Source organism: Lethenteron reissneri, chromosome 36, assembly GCF_015708825.2.
Source record: "Lethenteron reissneri isolate LAM-NWPU_2019-01 chromosome 36, ASM1570882v1, whole genome shotgun sequence".
NCBI lineage: Eukaryota > Metazoa > Chordata > Hyperoartia > Petromyzontiformes > Petromyzontidae > Lethenteron > Lethenteron reissneri.
Window position 1 is genome coordinate 10,741,948 of NC_083814.1, and position 24,845 is coordinate 10,766,792.

Consider the following 24,845-nt stretch of genomic DNA (forward strand, 5'->3'; position numbering starts at 1 on the left):
CAATAACAAAACCGTCTATTTGTTTGTGTTTCTCCCTCGTGATGGGACGTTGTAGGATGAACGCGTTGAGATTTATCAGGACAATAAAGGCCTGAATTGGTCTGTAATAAGGCAGGCACTGGTAAGGGGTTGACAGGTATGGATTGTTTAAGGGCGCTTTATACATTTTAACTATTATTAAAAACACTTACCTGCCGTTTTCGCCTCCAGACTTCTGACCTTCATGACGTCTCGCCATGTGTCCAGATAAATCCCGGAGGCGTCTTATGCCATTTGCGTCGACTTGCTACAGCCCTCAACGCTGAGTGTCGCGAGAGAAGGCCTCACACGTGAATTTCTACGACCGTTGCATCGGTTCAAATGTCATGACGCACAGACGTTTTCCAGTGCCGGATTATCCTAGTAGCAAAAGTAGCTACATATGCTACGGCCCTCGCAAGCTATCAATTCCGGTTCAGTGATTCTGCACTTGCTCTATTACTACAGTACTATACTGCCTTAAACATTTATGAACGACTGGGTGTTTAGCGATGTGTCGTATTATCTGGCTGTATAGCAAATGAAAAAAAAATTACATTACTGTGCAAGTTAAACATTTGTTTTTTTTTTATTTTACGTGTGTGTGCGTGTGTGTTTTTAGGGCCCCTTTATAACATATGCTACAGGTACCGCACTAGCTCAATCCGGCACTGCGTTTCCACCGTAACAATTTTGTTGCCTTCACATCCGTTGCTTTTTTTTGTACACGAAGCGAAAAGTTCGGTCGTTTGCTGTTGTTGCGTTTGCTTCAAACTCTTTGGTCACGCAACGCAAAAGCATCGTTGAATGTAGACGCTTACCAACATTGCACGCAGGCACGGGGGGCGGTGGGTAGGGGATGTATATGCTGCTGTGCTTTAATTAAATCCTTTATATTAAGTTCACTTGCTTGCTTGCGCGCTTACGACCGTGCCAATCTTTCGGTCGTTTTTAACCCACTTCCCGTGATCCAATCGAGCTGACATTTTGCACACAGACTCGTTGTGCGTGACAATTTATTTTCGTGAAATTTTTTTCCCAAAATTTTACACTTTTTAGGAATTTTTTTTCAATATTTAATTACCAATTGCTTAATGCTGGCAGACAATCATCTGACCCATAGGTGGCAGCCATCTCAAGCCAGAGGACGAGAGGACTCTAGCCGCCACGCATATAAAGGATTTATAGTGAAAAACTTTGTTTTTACGGGTTAAATTTTTTTTTTAATCACATCGAGTCACAATCCCCCCCGTCACAGATGTTCTTCACTCGTGCCATGAATTTTCGAGTCACCCGCGTTTCGTGCGTACAACATCACAGTACGGAATCACGTCGGTGCTATATAATAATAATAAAACAAAAGATGAACGAGATGAGAAATTGCGGGATTAGACATTGGTCATGGCGTATCCAAATCAATCTGATAACATAACTACTGCGTGGAGCTTCGACAGTGACGACTCTTCAGGCACTGGTGAGAATACATGCTTGTTTCCTGGCCTTTAATATCGCTCACCGGGCATACAGAGCCCTCTAGAGGACACGGCCAACAGTGTTCCCACGCACCTTGCATTAAATACTCGGGCTACAGCAAAACACCAGTTGGTACCACCCGAGTTGGCGACACCTTTATCGTAAACAAAGTTGTTTAAAACATTTGTATCGACTTCTGGATTATCAACGTCTTTACATGCCCTGCCAGTCATAGGGTGGGGGGGGGGGGGTAACTCTAAATCCACGAACAGGGTCAACGTGTTAACTCGACATGCTGGTCGGTCCATGTTGGTGAAGGAAGGCCCCAGTACCATTGTAGCTATTCCACGCACGCCACGGGGTTCGTAGAACAGTGCACGAACTGCTGCGCCACCGCTCCACCGCTCGGTCCCCAGTGATGTGAACCGGACCGGCGTGGTGAAGTAAGGTCGAAAAACCCCCCTTGAATTTCGATTTAAAGCTTTCGTGACTGCAGGGATTCATATTCTTGGTTCTTTCGGTAAAGTCACGTAGAAGGGAAAAAAATATAATATAATGAAATTCTCACGACGTTTCGGCCACAACGCAAGCAGCCGTCCTCAGGTTTTCTTCACAGCCGTCCTCAGGTTTTCTTCACATGAGGACGGCTGTTTGCGTTGTGGCCGAAACGTCGTGAGAATTTCATAGTTTTATTTTTATTATTTCCCTTCTACGTGACTTTACCGAAAGAACCAAGAATACGAACCCCCCTTGACTTGACGTGGCACGTGGAGACCATCCAGCAGTGGGTTGACACATGGCTGTAGATAATGTATGTAATTTGTAGAATTGGGTTGGGACCATTAATGCAACAATTGTGTGCGCCATTTGGGCTTTTCGACTCTTCCACTTGAGGTGACACCAATAAGTTGGAAGCATCTTGGTGTCTCCTTGATGAGGCTGGTTGTAATTACCGGCGAAACGTCGTACTCGAATTGTTAACGTGGGTTTACTTTCTAACACGCCGGTGTGCTGAACTCGTAAATCATTTGCACGTTTTGTTTACGTGACAAACCTTACTAATTAGCCGTGTCGGGTGGAGTGGCGGGTTTAACGACGCGTTTATATTTACGTGATCTAGCCCAATACACCTCTTGTGAAGTGGAAGCATGTTTTGCCAATAATGATTTGTCGTAAATTTTCCCCAAACTTGATTTCATCTGGTGCTATCGGCATCGTGTCACGAGATAAAGTATCAAGTTGGAACTCTCGTAGAGCAGTGGACCGCCCAGTTGCGTGGGGAACGACCCGTGGAAGTGCGTTTCACGTAACTACTTCTGAGATCCCTTCAAGTACGTATGTTGAACTTCTTTTGCACCATACGTAGCCAAACGTGCTAATCGGAGGTGCGGGGAAGGGGAAATAAACTAAACAAAAAAAAGTAGTTCTAAAAAAATGAGTTTTCAATCTATATTTTTTAAAGTGACTTTCTATCCACATTCACTGCTATGGAGAGGTATTTATTGAATGACAAGCAAATCAATATTTGTTTAATTCCGAGAGCTTGTATGATTTGAAACACCAACTTTCACAAGGGTTGTCTTTGTGTACACAGCCATTGGTGATTAAGACGTGACACTCAACTCACTGCACTTGAGAATTCAGTTTAATCACAGGTGGCTGCCTGGGTTTGAACCCACGACCTTAGAAGTGCCAGGTCAGTGCATTGACCCCAGAGTCACGCGGTCACCCCCAACCAAGAATTCACACTTTGCGTTAACACGTTGACCCTGTTCGCGCATTTAATATTAATCTTGAATCACCAGAGGCCAACACGAAAGGATTTCAAGGTTTTTAAATCCTTTATATTAAGTTCACTTGCTTGCTTGCTTGCGTGCTTGCTTGCTTGCTTACGACCGTGCAAATCTTTCGGTCGTTTTTTAACCCACTTTCCGTGATCCAATCGAGCTGACATTTTGCACACAGACTCGTTGTGCGTGACAATTTATTTTCGTGAGAATTTTTTTTCCAAAATTTTCCACTTCTTAGGGAAAAAAAAAATCACATTTAATTTAAAATATCAATGTGATAAAAATGAAACTCTTACTCAAGAAAATCAGAAATTAATAATAAAATAAAACCGATGCCACGCATATAAAGGATTTATAGTGAAAAACTTTGTTTTCACGGGTTAATTTTTTTTCTCTCTCTCTCTTTGCTGCTTCTCAATCCTGGGGTGAACGTGACGGGTGTTGATGAATTGGTTAATCTTCTTGGTTCTTTCGGTAAAGTCACGTAGAAGGGAAGTAATAAACTAAAATAATAAAACATAATAAAACGATTCTCACTGAGAATTGTTTTATTATGTTTTATTTTTATTACTTCCCTTCTACGTGACTTTACCGAAAGAACCAAGAAGATGAATCCCTGCAGTCACGAAAGCTTTAAATCGGAATTGGTTAATGGTGTCACCATCGACGACATGATCAGCCGGTGGTGTTATTTGCCTGAGCCTCGACTATTTGTTAACTCAGCCTAAAACAAACAGCAGCATGCGGTGAAGTGGCACCGTCAGCATTGGGCGATTCAAAGTTGGAAAGGCTTTCGTGGTGTGATTCACACCCCGGCGCCATTTTGTATTGTGCCAGCCTTAATGTTGTCGGACATTAACGATAGTATTCACCTCGGCGGTATATGAAGGTTAAAAGCGCATCTTATAGTTTCATTAAAAAAGTCAGTTTGTTTAAGGGGGTGCTCAAACTAAAATCAATTTCGCCTGTAATTTATCCAGGCTGTAGTTGTACATTCAATCATGTATTGTTGGCCATCTCAGAGTGCATCCAGTCAAGGTACTTGTCCACACGGGTGTAGACGCCGTACTGGTCGGCTTTGGCACACGAAATACCCCAGGACACGAGACCCATCAAGTACCACAACTTACCCTCGACAACAATTGTGAACGGACCTCCACTGTCCCCCTGGCATGCATCTTTACCACCTTGGGGGTAACCAGCGCAGAACATATTCCCTGTGACTATTGTATTATGTGAGTAAAATTGAACCGACTTGTCATGGTTAGTCTCCATGCAGGTATTGTCTTCCACAATGGGTAGTTCAACATACTTTAAACCTTGTGATGTGGTACTACCAATTTGAGCCTTTGTGTGACCCCATCCTGAAACAAACCCCACGTTATGCGGCACCAGTTTGGGAACCACTCCGCCTTCTGTGACCTTTGGGAGACAAATTGGCCTCACAGTGTCTGTCATGCTCACAGGATCGCCAGCCAGCCGGAGCAATGCAATGTCATTGTCGAAAAAGGTTTCATTGGGCTTGTAGCCAGGGTGTATAATTCTCTTGTCCACTGTACGCGTTTCAGTTGAACCCCTGATGTTGGGTAGTTTTTGGTTTAGAGCCCCTAAAGTGATAAATATTTCATGTGGAAGGAAGTCTTCCACGACATGAGCTGCTGTTATAATCCACCTGGTCATTAAGCAGGGAGCCACCACCCTGCAGTCCGCCACGATGTGAAAACTTCCTGATCAGAGCCTGCCAGGGTAAGTTGCCGGATCGTGCAGGGTAGCCGCCCACAATACGCGCCACTTGTTCTATCGGGTGCTTGGGCTCACCGCACACTGCACACAGGAACACGTGAGCAGGGCAATTATATGCCCGTTTTTTTAAAATATGTATGCACTTAACCACCCACGTCTGCATGTGTCCATGCTGCTTAAGTTCAGCCAAAGTCATTTTAGCAATTTTATTAACACTCGATCTGCTTGGATTCCCACAAATAGAAAATAAGTGACGGACAACAAAGGTGAAATAAGTGGCACATTAAGACGGCTGGATGGCTGACGTCTGTGCTTTGATTCACACGTGTAAGAATGGATGATATTTGATACATTTCCTTTTTGAACCCATGTTGATATCATTGAAACCAGGATGAATTTGCCATACGGCTATTATCTGCAAACTATTCGTGGACAATAGGAGGCCGTCGGAGAAAGTAGGAAGGAAACCACCCATGGCTAATCACCCATGGCTAATCACCCATGGCTAATCACCCATGGCTAATCACCCATGGCTACTCACCCATGGCTAATCACCCATGGCTAATCACTCATGGCTAATCACCCATGGCTAATCACCCATGGCTACTCACCCATGGCTAATCACCCATGGCTAATCACCCATGGCTAATCGACAGAGAGTAAGCGGAGTTTGTGTGGAACCTATGGCAGCCATGGAGGAGCAACCAGGGGGTGGCGTCGCAGACAGGAGGAGTTCTTATACTGGTAGGAACCACCTGGTTCCACCAGGTCACAGGGGATTATTGTGTCCGTCCGTCGTGCATCCAAAAATGGGAGGGGTGGGGCTGGGTGGAGAGGAGAGGGTGGGAGGGGCTGGGTGGGGAGGGTGGGGAGGGGCTGGGTGAGGAGGGGAGGGTGGGGAGGGGCTGGGTGGGGAGAGTGAGGCTGGGTGGGGGGTGGGAGGGGTGGGGCTGGGTGGGGAGGGGAGGGGCTGGTCACCCCGTGGTGCCCTTATAAAACTCAACGTTTAACCTACTCACACCGGCTTGTGCCCGCCCTCACAGTCGGGCATATTTGCGGAATACACCACGCCGCCGTTGACCCTGGCCATTGATCGAGCAACCAACGTTCCTACCAGTTCCCTCCCCAGGAATGTGTTTAAGGAAGCAGGTTCACATATCGAACTGTTGAAACCGAGGACACAGTGAGGCGCATAGAAAGACAAAGGTCACCCATATAGCCTCGACCGACTGTTGGGGCAAGTGCTGTTAGTGAGCACCTATGAAGGCCGGCACGGCACACGAGGGGGTGGGTAGCCAGCACCACACCCGACCATCTTTGCCTCTTCAGTGGCGATGTTTACATGCCGCACCAGGTTACTAATTTGAGGCTGAGTCAACCTAGGGGGAGGCCCAGGCCCGGTTCAAATAATCGTCACTGGTGTTGGCCGTGAGCAGGAACCAAACTCAGGTCGCCAGGTTCGTAGCCCTCGGGCCCCCTCTCCCCCCACACACGTACCTGGTTCACAGGATTGGGATCTTCTCCCTGTCGACAGGGTTCGCCCAGTGTCCACTCTCATTGCAGGTGAAGACACCTGGAGAAACACGAAGAACGAGCGGGACAACAGCCAAGCAAACCAAAACTTTAATACTGGTAGGAACCTCCTGGCTACACCAGCCCACAGGGGATTATCGTGTCCGTCCGTCGTATAGGGAGGGGCTGGGTGGGGAGGGAGGGGCTGGATGGGGAGAGGAGGGTGGGGAGGGGCTGGGTGAAGAGGGTGGGGAGGGTGGGGAGGGGAGGGTGGGGAGGGGCTGGGTGGGGAGGGGCTGGGTGGGGAGGGTGGGGTGGGGAAGGTGGAGCTGGGTGGGGGGTGGGAGGGGTGGGGCTGGGTGGGGAGGGGCTGGTCACCCCGTGGTGCCCTTATAAAACTCAACGTTTAACCTACTCACGCCGGCTTGTGCCCGCCCTCACAGTCGGGCATATTTGCGGGACACATTCGGTTTTCATGGTTTTGGTGAACAAGTTTTCCCAGCCATCGGAGCCCCCTTGGGACTAAGTGATGCAGGAATTATTGGGGGATACGATCTCTGCCAGCAGCCTTGCATTTCTTCATTGCAGCCAGACCCTCCCTCACTTCCTCTGTGCTTATGGCGGTGGTGTCTTGTGAAGAAATCGAGGCCAATGTCTGGTGATGTAATTGGCGATGGAGCTCTCGTTTTGGAGACTATAGAGTTACGTAGCACCGAGGCCTCCTAGTAGGCCCCAGGCATGGCGGCTGGAGTGTGTGAAGTCCAGGGCCTTCAACGGGCTCAATTCACAGCTGGCATCCGGCTCATTTTAAAAACTCCTTTCGACCCTGTGGGCTGCCCCACTGGTTGTCCTGTCGAGGCAGTCTCTTTTTCCAGCAGGGAGTGGATTCTTTCCAGAAGTCTCAGGGGGATGCTCTTATTTGCGGCTGCAGTAAGGAGGCCAACACAACGGTGATAGCAAACCGGTGTGGCGGGAATTTGATTCGCCACTCTCTTCTAGAACCTCCTCATAGTAGTCCCAGTCAGCTCACTCGCTAGGAGCACAACATCGTGCGTTAAAAAATCGATTCTGTTGCGCATTTGTGCTCAGATCCCTTCCACCACTGCAGGGAGGGAAATAAAAAAAACCTCGAGAGAGAGAGCTCAAGACAGCCCCTCTCGAAGGAATTCTGTTCTACCTCGTCACATTCGATAGACGTCCTGGAGGAGGTTGGAGTGGCCACAATTCACCCTTCCTTTGTCAAATGCCCGCTGATGTGAAACTGCTCATATACGAGGCACACGTCTGATTAGCCTCGGCACCCCCAATAAGCACGGTTGGTTACGTACGGTGGCGAACGAAGTTCAACATACGTAAATGTATTCATCTGTTTTTATTTTATTGAATGTGCACAACCTGCCATGGCATACGTAATTAATGAACACGGGCATTAACGAGGAGGACTGAAAGTGTGCAAAGGATGGAAAAGCTACAAGTTAAAATCGTGGGAATAATACTCTTAGTTTTTTTTCGGTAAAGTCACGTAGGTAAAAAATGAAATTAAAATTAATAAAAATGAAATAATAAAAAATCACGACGTTTCGGAGGCAACACAAGTCTCCGTCATCAGGTGGGACCGTCACAGCCAGATTTTCTGTATCAAGTGACGCAGGGATTCCAAGATGCAAGTTCTTAAATACAAGTTAAGGGGGAGGAGAGGGGGGAAGGAGCTTATCAGAATGTGGTAGCCAATAAATGGAACGTATCGGGAGGGGGGGGAGGGCTAAAAGAGAGCACGAGGTGCACGTAGGCGTGGACGTGCTTGTGCGCAAGTCCCTGTTGGTGCGCATGATAACGTATTGGGAATAAGTACGGAGATGTGTGCAGGCTTGGAATTTCTCAAAGACATAGACAGAGGAGCAGCGTGGATTGTGGAATGTGCGCAGGTTGACTGCATCACATTGGATCTTAATTTGAAGCTTTCGTGACTGCATGCTAATTTTTCCTCTGCCCCCTCCCTCTCTCCGACCCCCCCCCCCTCTCTCTATTTAAGGCCCCGTCACAGAGACGATCTCTCTCTTTGTGCCGATGCGTATCCTCTCTCTGTGTATCTTTGTGATATCTGTCTGCTTATATGTCTGTCTATAGTTTTGCTGGTTAGATTTTTGTTGCTATTTCTTTCTTTTATACCTGATGATTGCTTGTGTTGCAATCGAAACGTCGTAGTATGCTATTATTTAATTTATTACTTTATCTTTATACGTGACTTTACCGAATGAACCAAAGTGCATCACAAGAAATGTAAGTGGGCTTGGGCAGGACATGTTGCTAGTAACGACAAAGGGCGTCCGCCTTAATTACGGTCGGGTAGCAACAAAAATCGGTGAACACTAATTTCACGCGTTAGGGCCAAGTACTCACCGTTCGTGGGTGTTGTGAAGCGATAAGCATCTGAACACTCAAATGTGACCTTTTCGTTGTATGTTGTAGTCGGGAAGAACGGGTCAGTGAAGCCATGTGCGAGCAACGGAGGAAAACCGCAATCCACAACTGCCAGAGACAAGACACCAGCAATGATTTCGATGGAAACTTCACCAACTGTCACATTCAACAACCACTGCCTTATTACGTTAATACATAAAATAACAACCGGCGTTCGCCACAAGTGACGGTGCTGTCACCACGGCACTTTTGCCATGCTAAGGTGCACTTTGAGGCCACGTGACGTGTCGAAGGCCCGCTGGCAGGAGGTCACGGAACAGACTCAGGTGCCATGGGGTTGACTGAGATGACTGGCAGTTCCACCAACTGTGCTCCCCACTGTGCCACCTCACAGACAGGCACAGGGCTATTTGAGCTATGGGGAAAGAGAAGGTAGAAAACTTATAGCTGGACTAAAAACAACTGGTATGTGAAGATGTTTAGAAAAATACTTCTGGTATGTTAACAGTTGAAATGATTCAATATTTAGTCACAACGTTTCATAATATTACTAGCAAACGATTCGTAGATTTGAAATATTATATAAATTAGACATCGTAAGTAAGTTCAGCCGTTTGACATTCCACAATCCTCATGACTGATGCATGATATTAAGAAACTTGCGCATTGTTTGAACTGCGGCACTGGGAGATCTAATCTTAATTTTATTGACCATAGCGCGTCAATCACGACGCTGAACAGAAAATTAGAAACAAGGTACAGAAAAAAGCAGTGAGATGAGTAGGTGCAAAAGGATGGTAGTAACATGAATGTGATGAGGTGTGAAATAAACGACGATGAAAGTGGTTAATGATGAGTGAGCGAGTGTGATGAATGGGTAGGGAACTTGGAAAGAGGGATGATGGTGCAAATGATGGGAAAGGGAGGGGGGAAGGGAAGTTTGGGTAAGCTAGGAAAAACAATAAGTGAGTTTCTACACTATGGGGACCTCATTTGCCAGTAAAAATATGATAATTGGTTCTTTACCCTTCTATCTGGCAACAAAACTGACACCTTTTTGCAAGGAGTCATGTTTGCATAGACCGCAATACCTGCAGTCATAATACAAACAAAAGAACATAACTCTGATAATGTGCACTGTCCTTGAAGTTGATTGGTCCACACCCGAGACAGCTTTCCTTCGAGCCTAGTCTCATATGGGTTGGACCAGATGACGCCAAAAGGCGCACAACTCAAGGACAATGCACCATCAGAGTTATGTTCTTTTGTTTGTATTATGACTGCAGGTTTGTATTATGACTGCAGGTATTGCGGTCTATGCAAACATGACTCCTTGCAAAAAGGTGTCAGTTTTGTTGCCAGATAGAAGGGTAAAGAACCAATTATAATAAGTGAGTTTTGAGAAAAAAAAAATTAGTCAGTGAAGCTGATTGTTTGACATGCAGGGGAAAGACGTCGGCCGGACACATTCTGTGATGTTCAGCACGAGGGGAATGGAGCAGTTAGCTTTACTTTTACACGAGGGAGGCATGCGGTCCCACGTCCCGTTATTTAGACAAGTCATCCGCAGTGAATCGGCCTCTTTTCCATTTTCACTCTGTAACAAACCCACCCCCCCACCACCAACATCATCGCTGTCTTCAGCAGCAGCAGCAGCAGCAGCCACATCACAATTACGATTATTATAATTCTCAGCAACATGAGTAACAACAACAACAGCAACGTCGTCAATGCGTCCAGATGAATCAGGATTATAAAATATCGGCAGCAGAATACAGAAAATGATTGCACACGTCTCCACACAGACCTTAATCTATTCCAGTACGAGTGAGCATCGAGTTTGTCATTGTACACATTTTTTTTATGATGCTTCTTTAATCCAGCAAGGTCTCACTGAGTCTCAAGACTCTATATGAAGAGGGTTTTGGCAATTTTTTTTGCAGTAGGGAGTGCAAATGTTGTTGCTGTGCGTAATCCCTACGGAGCTTTTTGCAGGACTTTTTTTGCAGTTACATTGCATGCTTTTATCTTAGCTTTCTGGGCGGTGATCATTTCGTGTTATCTTCTGCATCGAAGAATGTGGTCGTGACCATCGTATAGGTTGTACACATGCACAAATACACAAAGCTGTTCCATTTATATAACCATCCAATTATGCTACCGATTATATATATTTCAATACTTAATTTATCGGATGACACGAAAATAGTTGAGGGGGAAAAAAACCTTTTACCTCTGTTCCCCTGTGTGCCGCTGGACGGGAGGTAATGGGCACGTCTTAGTTACTTCATTGGCATCATCAGCAGCATCACGTGGGGTGTGGCCTCTTGGGAGGTTTCCCACCTTCGGGATGCAGGATGTCCGAGCGACCAACATTTATAAAAAGCGGGCCCCAGTAATCGACCACCACGAAAGAAAAAGTCGCCGATTACAACTTTGAGCCGACTAATCGACTTGAATCGACCGGCCATCCCAGCGTCGCGCGAAGTCGCTCTCGCCCACCTGGATGAGTTTGTAGCCGATTTCGCACGAGAACACAACCCCGTCCTTGAAGTGGTAAGTGAGTTGCTTTGGCTCGAAGTCACCATTTGTCAGCGCGTTCACGCTGGGACAGGTGATGCCTGTGAAGCCACAAATGACGCACAGCAAAAACACACATTTTGACCGCATTCGAATGCGCACACGGCACTGAACGTGAAAACTGAAAAGCGAAACACAGACCGAGGGGTCCGTGGGACGGCTACTACTAGTGTGTGGTTGCCTGATTAGTTACGGCCAGGGATAGGGCTCAAGAACAGTTACAACAAACGGGGACACACTCCATTGCAATAAGAATATGTCACAATACCAAAAGAGAGGACAACGACATGTGAACGCGTTGTCTCGAGTGGTGGATGATTCCGCAACTGACGAAAACAAAACTTGGAATTTTAATGTCTCGGGAAGACACACAGCTTTCCCAGGGACAGCAGTTACCTAAAAAAACGGGGCGATCCTGGGAAAACCGGGAAAGGTGACAACGCTAGATTTGTTTGCTCCTCTGACCCCCACACTGCTTGCGTCTCCTATCCATTGCAATGCGTGGCCTTTCAGTTATTTGAGTTGGTTTGATATCTGGTATTCATAGCAGCGATTGGGAACCCATGGCCGGACGGACTAACTACACCCCACAACTTAATCTCACATGGCCTAGACCCACATGAGGGCCCACCACTTGGGAGTGGCCCATAAGCGATGTACAGCGTTATGCATCACCGCACTTTTGCCACACTCCGCCTTCTTCCTACGGCTGATGCTGATGTAGACGGGAGAGTAAAAACATCTCTTAAATTTTGCCACTCTAATCGGGTGCTAGAGGATAATCTTTTTTTTGGCGTGGCAGAAGTTACTACTTTCAGCACACGTAGTTTCGCTTCTGTCACGCGATGACGTCACCTGTTTAGTTTGTTGTCCTTCCCGCACACCTACGATTAGCACGGTTGGCCACGTACGGTGCGAAAGAAGTTCAACATACACATAGTACATGGGCAGGGAAGCACGCGTTGCATGTGATGTTATGGCGTTGGCCACATTTGTTTAACCCATGATCGTTGGTTTATCATCAGCAAGTTTTGTACGTAAAACTATAAACTATTTCAACTATAAATATTTGTATTATTTTACCATTTAAGGCCCACAAAGCTATATAGATTTTTTTTCAGAAGCCACTTCATTGAGCTATAATGTGCATCCAGGTCGCTTCTGAAAAAGAGCTGTATAGCTCAGTGGGCAATACCTGGTAAATTAAACATAGTAAAAAAAAAAGATAAATCCGGTACACATATCAATAATACCGTACCACGTTCTTTCTCCCATGAGACAAAATTGCATTCCCCATTTACAAACGGAAATAATAAGTCACGTGACTTTACCGAAAGAACCAAATAGTATGGATTCCTGCAGTCACGAAAGTTTCAAATCAAGATCGAAATAATAATCATGCTATGTCTGCACTCATCTTCTTGGTTCTTTCGGTAAAGTCACGTAGAATGGAAATAATAAAATAATAAAAATAAAACATTATAAAATAATTCTCACGACGTTTCGGCCACAACGCAAGCAGCCGTCGGTGAAGAACAGGTCTGTCGGAAAGACAGCGTCTGAATGGACAGTCCTGTTCTTCACCTGAGGATGGCTGCTTGCGTTGTGGCCGAAACGTCGTGAGAATTATTTTATTATGTTTTATTTTTATTATTTTATTATATCCCTTCTACGTGACTTTACCGAAAAAACCAAGAAGATGAATCTCTGCAGTCACGAAAGCTTTAAATCGAAAAATGTCTGCACTCCTTTATATTGCTGTGGGCGTTCTGACCCTCGGAGGTGTAGTGAATCCTCCAGCCCGTGTTGTCCCCAGACTTGTCGCTGGTGAAGACGATCTCGGCAACGGAGCTCTTGGTCTCGATGGGGTCGGGCAAGGACCTCCCACACAGAGGTCCCCACTGCCGGCCGCCCGACCGAATCTGATGGGAGCGCGCGAGCACACGCGAAACGGACACTGCACGGGTTTTCAGTTTCATGTATTAGGTATAGCCCTGTGAGCCATTCGGCTCTTAAATCGGGTGCAACCTGCAACAAACAAAAAACTAAAACATGAACAAGAAAACATCTTAAAGTGACTATGCGCAAACAGAAAAATCCAGGAAAAAACTGCAAAGTGTTCCAGAAAAAAGCACCGTACACCAACGATGTGCAAAAATCCCAGTGGGATGCAAGTAAAACAACAACAACAACAACCACAAGACAACTTAGATTAAATCCATCATTCTAACTCCGTACTACAACAAACAAGCATGGCCAGGAGAGCCACGAGGGTTTTGCTTCTCGTTGCCACCACTGGCGGTGCAACTGCACAGGTCGTAGAGGGTCCAGGCGACCGGGCTTTTTAATTTGGCGCTACGGTGGCTATGAGATGTTAACTACCTCGCCTGGTATTCAGGAGGTCGTAGGTTCGATCCCGACCCTGATGCCTGCTGTGTATTTGGAGTTTGCGGTGTCTCTCTCATCATCATCAATGTGGCTATGAGATGTTAACTACCTCGCCTGGTATTCAGGAGGTCGTGGGTTCTATACCGACCCTGATGCCTGCTGTGTATTTGGAGTTTGCGGTGTCTCTCTCTCATCATCATCACGGTGGCTATGAGATGTTAACTACCTCGCCTGGTATTCAGGAGGTCGTGGGTTCGATCCCGACCCTGATGCCTGCTGTGTATTTGGAGTTTGCGTGTCTCTCTCATCATCACAGTGGCTATGAGATGTTAACTACCTCGCCTGGTATTCAGGAGGTCGTGGGTTCTATACCGACCCTGATGCCTGCTGTGTATTTGGAGTTTGCGGTGTCTCTCTCTCATCATCATCACGGTGGCTAGGAGATGTTAACTACCTCGCCTGGTATTCAGGAGGTCGTGGGTTCGATCCCGACCCTGATGCCTGCTGTGTATTTGGAGTTTGCGGTGTCTCTCTCTCATCATCATCACGGTGGCTATGAGATGTTAACTACCTCGCCTGGTATTCAGGAGGTCGTGGGTTCGATCCCGACCCTGATGCCTGCTGTGTATTTGGAGTTTGCGGTGCCTCTCTCATCATCACGGTGGCTATGAGATGTTAACTACCTCGCCTGGTATTCAGGAGGTCGTGGGTTCTATACCGACCCTGATGCCTGCTGTGTATTTGGAGTTTGCGGTGTCTCTCTCTCATCATCATCACGGTGGCTATGAGATGTTAACTACCTCGCCTGGTATTCAGGAGGTCGTGGGTTCGATCCCGACCCTGATGCCTGCTGTGTATTTGGAGTTTGCGGTGTCTCTCTCATCATCATGGTGGCTATGATATGTTAACTACCTCGCCTGGTATTCAGGAGGTCGTGGGTTCTATACCGACCCTGATGCCTGCTGTATATTTGGAGGTTTGCATGTTCTCCTCGTGATCCACGTGGATTTTTGTCCGGATCCTCCGGTTTTCCCCTCCACATTCAGAAACATGCCTTTAGAGTATTCGGCTGCTATGCATTTCCACGTGATAAGCCACTTTGTTGAGTTATCATTTGTGGCCAGTTCGCTTCTTAAAAAGAGCCACATAGATCAGTGGGCCTTATCTGGTAAAATAAAAGTAGTTTAAAAAAAAAGTTTCAGTACATAGCTTGTAGTAATACACGCAGTTATGCTATAACTTTAACTTCCAACTTACCGATATGATTCATCATACGTTACACTTTTGTATTAGAACCATTGTAAAGCTGTATATATATTTTTGGAGAGGGCGCTCAGATACAAGGCCCTAGGCTGCAGCTCCCAAAGTCCCTTCATGAATCTGGCCCTAACCATGTCAATGCCAGGCGAAAACAAATTGTGACCATACGTCACCATCCTGGTCAAAGTTTTCAAGGATGCACATCCGACAAAGGGAGCACATCACTTATTTACGTACTGAAATTATACTATTTTATTGCTATGCCCAGGGACCAAATCTCTTGGAATGTGCCCAATCTCATCAGATCACACGGAGGCTAAAGCGAAGCAGTCTGCTCAGCTTCCCCTACCCCTCCCCACGTTACGTTTTAACATCCGGCCAAACATATGGAAGAGTAGGCCGAAAATATCTTCAAGCAAGGCTCTGTAGAGCTTCTGCTTGTGGAGGCTTGTTCCGCTAGAATTGGCCTGAGCAATACATTTGCAGGGCTGCACTTTTACCTTTGTTGTTGTCACCACTACTTACCGTCAGGCTGTCGTACGGGCAGGTGTTGACTTCGGGGTGAATCTCCACGTCGAAGGTGTCCCGGAAGTTGAGGGTCAACAAGTAGCCCTCCTCCAGACGCAGCGTGAACTTGCACTGCAAGGCCCTGGGGTAGGGCCTGGGGTACTCGGGGCTTGTCACCTCGCCTCGTCGCTCGGTGAACTCCTGGTCGCTGCACTCCACTGGCGGACGAGGGACACCATAAGTTCTGGAGTTTGGCAACGTGAGCCTTCAAGAAAGCCACGATCCACGAAAAAAAAGCAGATGGATGTTATGTTTTAGAGTATGTGCGAATCTAGGCCAGGGTTTACACACCAAGTGTTTGCCACAAATGAACCACAATACGTTTCTGATCTCGTAAAGGAGCATGAACCATCAAGCGAACTCCGGTCATCCTCACAGCGGCTTTTGGCTAGCCATTGAATGAAGACGATCACCGTATCGCGAGGTTTCAAATGCGCTTCTGCGGCTGTCTGGAACGCTCTTCCTTCCGATATTAGGAAGACGCTGGAGCTATGCACTTTTAAATCTAGATTCATTTCTTTAAAACTGCTTTTGTGTTTAGTTTGTTGTCCTTTCCTTGCACCTCCGATTAGCGCGGTTGACTACGTACGGTGCGAAAGAATATATACAGGTTTCTTGAACGATATGTTTCGATGGGCCACATCATAGCATTTGTCGTGTGCTGGCAGGCCACGTTACGTAACATGTTGTGGAAGGGACATGTTATAACGTCTCTACGTGTGACTACTAATTTATACATTTTTGTTGTCTCCAGGCCTCTTGTTTATCTCCCATCACACTCATCTGCATCTCTTCATGGCTAGCCATATTTATCAACAGGCCATGGACGTGGCATACCACTACCCCACTCCAATAATTACTTTATTTGGATATTCAGGGGCAAAATGTATGGCAGTTACATTAGCGGTAATGTCACTATTTACATGGGCATGCTTCTAGAAGTGACTCGAACAAATGTTTCATTCTTCAACAAAACTAGTGTTGGATTGTATGTGAAACAGAGCCAAGGTATTTCTATAATAACAAAATAAAAAAAAAACTCAATACCGTTTATTATTGGTGGAAAATGTCCCTAGTGTGGCCCCTTTCAGCTCTGGTCTGTCAGCATGGTAACCAGAATAACGCAGTGTGATCACTGCCATGGCGGTGTGGCCCATCTTCCCACATTCAAACACACACAACAACAACAACCGCCGTTCACTACTAAATGGCAGCGATGTTACTACATTGCTTGTGCCAGGCTAGGCTCGCTGACAGGTCACGGGACAGTTGCTTGGCAGTTTACTGCCCCGAGTGAAGGAGCCAGAAAGAACAAAGACACACACACACAAAGATCCCCCGTATAGCTTTAACATTGTTTAGGGGCAAGTGCTGTTAGTGAGCACCTATGAAGGCCGGAACGGTAGACGACGGGATGGGTGACCAGCACCACGCCCGACCGCCTTTGTCTCCCCAGTGGCGATGTTTACACACCGCACCAGGTACTCATTTGAGGCCGAGTCGACCTAGGGGAGTCTCCGGACCAGTTCAAATAATCATCACCGGTGTTGGCAGTGAGCGGGAATCGAACTCGGGTCGCCGGGTTCGATAGCGCAGCGTAGCGCTAACCGTTACACTACACGGAGACTAAGGCACACACACACGCACGCGCACCTGTGCAGGTGCGATCATCCTTGTCCAGTTGGTACCCATAGCGGCAGGAGCAGTGAAACCCGCCGGGGTAGTTGTAGCAGTTGTGCTGGCACGCCTGCTCATTGCCGCCGGCGTCTCCCTCGACGCACTCGTCGATGTCTGCGGGGCGATGCAGGAGGAGAGAAACGACAACCGAGAGCAGAAGCCAGAGGTCGCAAACGGGTTTTGATTCCGTACCCGGCCGTACCCGTACCCAGCCGGGTACGGGTAGGGTATCGGGTACCTGATTGCGACTTCTGATTGCGACTTCTGGGATGAAGCCATGTTGCAGGCGCGGGTGGGTTGATTCTAGGAACTTGAATTGTGAGAAGAGACAAGACGTTGAGAAATGAGTGACAAACAGTTACTCACCAGTGACTCACGGCCTACCCGTACCCGGCCGCACCAGGGTTGCAAACTTGGTGCCCGTACCCGGCCGGGTAGCCGGGTATCGGGTAGAGTTCGGGTATCGGGTACCCGGTTGCGACCTCTGGCAGAAGCCGCTCGCTCCCCCCCCTCCCCCCGTTCTTGTCGATCCACCGCTGGATGAGGGACCTCCCCACGCCCGTGCGCGTTGCGGGGGTTATTTTGACCATACTTCACCACGGCCGCTCGGTGCCGGTCGACGATGGCGGCTCGCATCGGCAATGGAGCATAGCAGTACGGTACAACAATGGATTTTTTTTGGTGCACCGCCCCGCAAGCCCCGTGTCGCGATGCATTTTGCGCGCGCGCACACGATTCGTTTGCTCACCCTGAGCGCGATCGATGCTCCGAGGCTTTGCTTAGCTTTGAGTTCTGCCGAGATCGGGCGCTTATCCTCGGGCGGCAGTGTGCGCACCCCTGCAATGCAGCAGCGTCCGAGCAGTGCCGGATTAAGCTAGTGCGGGGCTTGTAGCATGATGTTATAAAGGGGCTCTAAATCTAAAAAAAGCCATAAATATTAAACACACACATTTTTTTACTTGCATAGTAAAGTAATTGTATTTTTTCATTTGCTATACAGCCAGATAATACGACAAAATCGCTAACTTTAAACACCCAGTCGTTCAGAAAAGTCGAAGGCGGTATAGTACTATAGTAATAGAGCAAGTGCAGACTCACTGAACCGGAATTGATCGCTTGAAAGCGTTTAGGGCCGGGCCTTGAAAGTGCGGGTCCCATAGCATATGTAGCTACTTTTGCTACTACGATTATAATCCGGCACTGCGTTGGGAGGCGAGGGTTGGTGGTTCGCACAGATGTCGCGAAATACCATTTCCCTGCCCCCCACCCTGCCCCCCGCGGACGCCGCTCTGGCCCACCAGGAGAGGGCAACACAGCAAACAAACACAAAATTTGACTCCCACCTCTTCCGTCTGTATGGCCACGCGTGGGTTGTCTCAGTTTCCTCGCACAACTCTGGCTGTCACCTGATGAGGCCGGTTGCAATCGCCGGCGAAACGTCACGCTCGAATTGTAAAAGTCGTGGGTTTGCTCTCCAACACACCGGGGTGTGCTAAACTCGTAACTAATTGGCATGTTTTCTTTACGTGACATACTCTTACTAATTGGGTGGTGGCGGGTTTAACGACACGTTTATATTTATGCGATCTAATCCCCCCCAAAAAAACGCTTATGGATTCCTTTCACATGTTTGGCCGATAACATCTTAATATATAGAGGCCTGCAGAGCTTGAGCATTCATTGGCGCCGGCTCACCACCTTGGCTGCCTTCCCGCTTACTCTGAGGCTTTCTCCCCATGCCTTGCCTGTCTCTCTCTTTGAGAGCGAGCGTCGTAAACCGTGCAGCGCCCTTGCATGGTTCAAATTTACTCAACCGGGCGCGACGCTGGCCATACCCACGGCGGTGAAGTACGCCTTGAACCCTGTGAAGCGCTCCTCGTTGGAAAAGTCGGTCCTGAGGGTGACGTTGATGCTGTTGCCAGAAGCCGCGATGAGCTGGTTGCCCGGCATGTGTTCCCCGTCCATGCTCTCTTGGCCGCAGAAATTGTCCAGTGATTCGTTACCGGCTGAGACCTGCATCCGCACCGAGAGTTACATCATCGGATCGTGCTCATGACACACAAGGTGCTTGCTGCAAATGAACCACAAATACCTTGCTGGTCTCGTCGAGGAACATAAAGCGTCGCGCGAACTCCGCTCTTTCTCGCAGTAGTGGCTTTTGGCTGGCCATCAAACAAAGACGGTGGTCAGCACATCGCGAGCATTCAGATGCGCTTCTGCGGCCGTCTGGAACGCTCTTCCTTCGATATTAGGAAGCCACTGGAGCTATGCAGTTTTAAATCTAGATTGAAAACTAATTTCTTTAGAACTGATTTTTGTGTTTAGTTTGTTGTCCTTTCCCCCACACGGTTGGCTATGTAAGGTGTGAGAGAAGTTCAACATACATCATAGATAGGAATGCCCAGCAAGAATTTCGCAGAGGCTGTTCGTACGTGATACACTGAGAAATGCCGCCGTAGTGTGGTGAGCACGCTGGTCCGACAAATGCGATCTTCCTACGTGGCAGTTGGAACTGTGCAAATTTTATGACCTCAGCAAATGTGGAATGCCATGCATGTGGCACGATACCATAGTGATGTAATGGTTATATATTTTAAAATATATATTTTTATTTTACCCAGTAAGGCCCACTGAGCTATACGGCTCTTTTTCAGAAGTGACCCAGCCACAAATGATAGCTCAACGAAGTGGCTCATCGTGTGGAAACGTATAGCAGGGAACTACTCTAAACGCACGTTGATGCTAAATGTGGAGGGAAAACCCGGAGGACCCAGAGAAAAATCTACGCGACCACAGGAGAGAGAGACACCGCACACTCCACTCTGGGATTGCAATCCGGGCGAGTTTCTTAAATGCCCTCTTTCCTTCGTCTGCCCGGCAGCATAAATGGATGCACCACAGCCCATCGGCGGGTCACGTGTAGTGGAGAATCGTGTGGGTACTCACATCTCTTCCAAAATATCTGGCCAGTGTGGAAGAGTCGGCCAAAATGTTCTCTAAATTGTCTCGAGATCTCCCTTCCAAATGCAGGGCAGCACATTTACCCACCCTTTTAGATTGCAGTATGCAAATCCAGGAAAATTGAGGCCAAACGCCTCTGGCAATCAACGTCTGGTAGCTCACAGATCGTCAAGAGTTCTGTCTGGACTTTCTGACAACAGGTTGGGCACGTCACAAAGATTTAGCTGCTGATCAATATTTGCTGTACACCGGCTCAAAGCGCCACAGCCCGCGCCGTGCACCACCGCGCTCGTCACAAACCTCCCCCCCCAAAAAAAAGAACAACCCGCGGACGCGATTGACCTCTGACCTTGACGTAGTCATACTGACACTTGACGGACGTCTCCAGGTCGAAGTGCGCGAACTGCAGGCGCGCGCGGTACCCGGACGGCACAGAGATGCGCCACGTGTGGAGAGCCTGGTCGGGGTAGGGCCCTGGGTAGCCCGGAGACTCGATCGACCCGTGCAGACCGCAGACGTTGTGTACCTCCCCGAGCTCCTCCTCGCCGTTGTCCCCAGAGGGTGTGCACTGTGGCAGCAGCAGTAGCAGGGGCAGCAGCAGCAGTCGCAGCTGGTGCATGCTGGGAGGCGAAGAAGCGGAAATGAAAGGACAGTTTAGGGTCCTGAAAACGCCCCGTGGTTGGCAAAATCCGTGGTTGCAAAGACCAAAGGCTTACGGGAAAATAGGGGGTTACGTTCTGCGGCCGTGGTTAACACTCGCATCGGTAGCCTAACTACGCACCCTATGCATTCAGTCAACTTGAGAAATATGTACAGTACAGGGTTATTCCCATTGCTATACATAATAATATATTAGTAGTAACAATCCAGTGAAAGCTGGCTCATACCGACTTAAAATTATCCACTCTTCCCATAATCCGCACCCCTAAACTCGATCCACGAATATTCATGCTGTGCGCATGACGATGCTGCATAAAATACACGTGCTCACCCACCGGACTGGCAGTGGTAGAGATATGTATCGTATTATCCGCGCTTAATCTGCAATAGGGACACAAAGGTGCGGACGATGTGCAGAAACTTCCGACTGTGAAAACCCAACACGAGACGTACAATAACCTGAATAATACAAATTAATAAAAGTACAAATAAATAAGCACATTTTGGTATTTGTGCCTTTTGTAAGAGCACAAGGTTATCGCTAAAGATGCCACGTTTAACAGACGAGTATAGTCTGCCAGTGGGGGGGGGGGGAGGAATATTGCGATGTGATTTTACCTGATTAAGTAATTTGCAGGTCAATAATCAAGTTAGAAAAATTTGAACAGTGAATGCCGGCACATATGGCCTACCCCCTGTTCTAATAATGTCACTGAATCTTTAATGTCCACTGCGCGACAGCAGGTGCGAGGTTTTTGTTCAACGTATTTGGGATGCTTGGAATGTTCTTGAAATGTTTTTGCATGCGCGGAGGATAATCTGGAGTATACTGACAAAACTCACGCATGCACGGGCGATAACACCCACAGATCCGCGAAAATATGTAACGTGAGCCCGTTTGCTGCGCTGACATATCATGGCATTGCGTAGACGATCGTTTTTTTAAGTTCAACAAATGCAGAGCATCGTGTGCACTGGCAAATAACAGCTGCAAGTTTCACTTTGAAAATGAAAGAAATTCAAATACTTTATGATAATGATACATTGCATGTGTAAGGACAGTACGGGGCCTAGTGGTCGTAAATAATATTTGAAGCGACAGGGACAGGCAGGGTCATGTAAGGATGGTACGGTTCTAGTGGTCCTGAATAGTAATTGAAGCGACAGGGACAGGCAGGGTCAAATGAGGCGAGAGAGAGTGTTCGGGGAAAAGGGGCGTGGCTGAGTCGAGGGGCGTGACTGAGCCGGAGGGGGAGATTAAACGAAGTGCGGAGCGGGGCTCAGGGCTGACGTGGGGAATCGAAGTTAGGACCGTCGATTGCTGTCGTCATCTTGGAGTGGATCGTCCTCATCGTCTGGGAGCGGGTCGCCTTATCGTCTTGGAAGACTCGGGGGAGATTATATATAATCGCCGTAGCTGCTACTCCATCGGCTCCTATATAGTCAGCCAGCTATATAGGTGAACGTCGTGTCGCAGTTACATGAAGTCACCCACTGTGCATCGTCAACTCGCGTCTACCCGTTAACATGCCATCGAGTGGGGCGGACCGCAATAAACAAATATATATACTTGAACAAGACAGTGTCTACATTACATGTGCGTGAAGTATTTGTTTTACAAAGCACTCTTGGCCAGTGATTCTCAACATTTGTTGGCGACTGTTTGCCCCTCGTGTGACCAAACACAGTTCTGAGAAATAAATGTATGAATAACGAACGTCAATAATGTAATCATACTGAGCACGATGAATGTGACAGTCTGAGGCACATGGTATAAATCACCTCGCCACCCCCTGGGACACTGGCACGTACCCCTAGGGGTCCACGAAACACTGCTCTGGGCGGTGTACATCAGATTAAATGGTTAGCCAATTGGCCAAGGGTTAGGAAAAACTCAGAAGTATCGCAGCTAATTGAGAGAACAGAGGCGCTTGGAGGCAGCGGCGCGACAGAATCAATCATCAGTCAACCAGCCTTCCTTTGTTGCACGGAAAAAAGCCCCCGTGTAGCCAGTTACCCAGCTAGCTTGCAAGGGAGATCCGTGGTGCCATCAGCACAGAACGAGGACGACAACGTCAGAGTGATCCGTACGGAGGAACCATCGGAGCGTTACAACGGAAGGCACGGTCACTAATTGTGCTTGTGTAGAGAAGTGTACAGTCGTAGATTAGACGTGAATGGATACACAATTAATGTTACCATCAATCAGCCATTATCAATCCACTGCTGGATTGATGCATCATAAAGCGGCGATGTTATATGATGTTACGTATTCTGTACAATAATACGTTTTCATTAATTAACATTTTTTTATATTCATATTCAACTCGTCAAAATACACAACAGGACATGTGATTCCAAGAATGGCCTCATCCTGTGTACCTACAAACCCTGACCATCATCGCTGTCCACCAACCCTGACCATCATCGGTGTCCATGGAGGAGCATCATACTCGACCTCAAGGGATCCTAGATGATACACAACCACCGTCACCTACTCACATTCAATTTAAACGTGTGCGACATATGCAATGTTAACATTTTACAGATGACACTGGGCGACTTACTCTGATGTGATACCAACTGCACGGTACATTAATTGCCATATATGCACTCGTGTGAAATTCCTGGCCATAATACATTTAAAATGATTAAAGCGAATTCTTAGAAAGCGCCAATGTTAAGGCGCTGGGAGGAGGAGTACCCACCCTCGACTGGACATCCGTGGAAAAGAGCTTCATAGCTCATCGGATTCCTCCAGCATACATATTCTGACTCTGGGTGGACAGCTCAAGAAGATGCGGTGGCCGCCGCGCGCATAAGTGGCGCCAAGAAGGAGTGGAGACAGACGTGGAGAAGAAGCAGCGGAGAACTAAACTCGGGGGGCAGCGATATCACCGAGGCAGCAACAGTTCAAGTTCATTTATTAGGTATAGCCCTGTGAGCCATTCGGCTCTTGAATCGGGTGCAACCGCAACAAACAGTCCCCCCCCCTGTCCCCAAAAGACCCCCAGGGGATTGACGAAGACCTGCGCGTAGGCGATTGGGAAGAACTCACAACGGCCACATGTTCCTTGCCGCCGGTACGGTCCTCTCTGCCGCTCCGATGGGATATTTTCTTGTCCCGGCTCCCCGTACGCTGCCCTCGCAGAGTGCGGGAGCAGTTTCGCCCCCAGCACCAGGAGATGGTACCCGGAGCGCACTGAAACATGCGGCACTGACCTACTGATTAACCTACAGCAAACACTCAGAATCCACAGTGCCCTAGCGATATAAACACAAGCCACCTCAGATGGGGACATACACACACACACACAAACAAGGCCACCAGGCTACTGATAGTGGAACTTGAACTCATAAATGTAAAATTTTAATATGTTAACCATTTTTTAAATAATATTAATGACAAAAAGAAATGCATAGAGCGTGGACAGAAAGGTGAATGTGTTTGTTATTATTACTAAATAAATACTAAATAAACATTTCACATTCCACCAAGGGAAGTGTGTTGTCATAGTCTGCAAAGGCTAGGCATAATGGGCTTTGATATTATTGAGTCTTTTCCAGAATCGGATTGATTGTATGTATGTTGAACTTCTTTCGCACCGTATGTCGCTAATCGGAGGTGCGGGGAAAGACAACAAACTAAACACACAAACAAATTGATCTTCTTGGTTCTTTCGGTAAAGTCACGTAGAAGGGAAGTAATAAAATAATAAAAATAAAACATAATAAAATAATTCTCACGACGTTTCGGCCACAACGCAAGCAGCCGTCCTCAGGTGAAAACCAGGT

At 47.6% G+C, this 24,845-nt stretch overlaps 1 pseudogene; it reads right to left on the bottom strand.

Moving 5' to 3' along the window:
• Positions 1-2,201: 2,201 nt before the first annotated feature.
• On the bottom strand, positions 2,202-24,266 carry LOC133351127 (mannan-binding lectin serine protease 1-like; annotated as a pseudogene).
• Between the last annotated feature and the right edge of the window lie 579 nt (positions 24,267-24,845).